The following is a 321-nucleotide window of genomic DNA, read 5'->3' on the forward strand; positions in this document are numbered from 1 at the left end:
TTGTTTTGCAGGAGGAAGAAATGCACCCCGGGGTGGTGTGTGGTGTAGGCAGCCCATGTAGAGAGGCTCTTGCATTTGTTTGCCTTAAACCCTGAACAGAGACTCCTGTAGCATCCTCTAAACCCTCCCCACTGCTTGTGTGCAAAATACATGTGGATGTGTCCTTGAGGACATGTTTTAATGGTGAACATGGTGGTGCTGGTGGGTTGAGAGTTGGACCTGATGATATCAAAGGTCTTTTTAGAGTCAGGAATTCCTGCCTTGCTCCTCATTATTGCCATTGCTTTATTTGCATTACCAGCTTCAGAGTGAGGTAGAGAA

The sequence above is a fragment of the Acanthisitta chloris genome, unplaced genomic scaffold (assembly GCF_000695815.1).
Source record: "Acanthisitta chloris isolate BGI_N310 unplaced genomic scaffold, ASM69581v1 scaffold5929, whole genome shotgun sequence".
NCBI lineage: Eukaryota > Metazoa > Chordata > Aves > Passeriformes > Acanthisittidae > Acanthisitta > Acanthisitta chloris.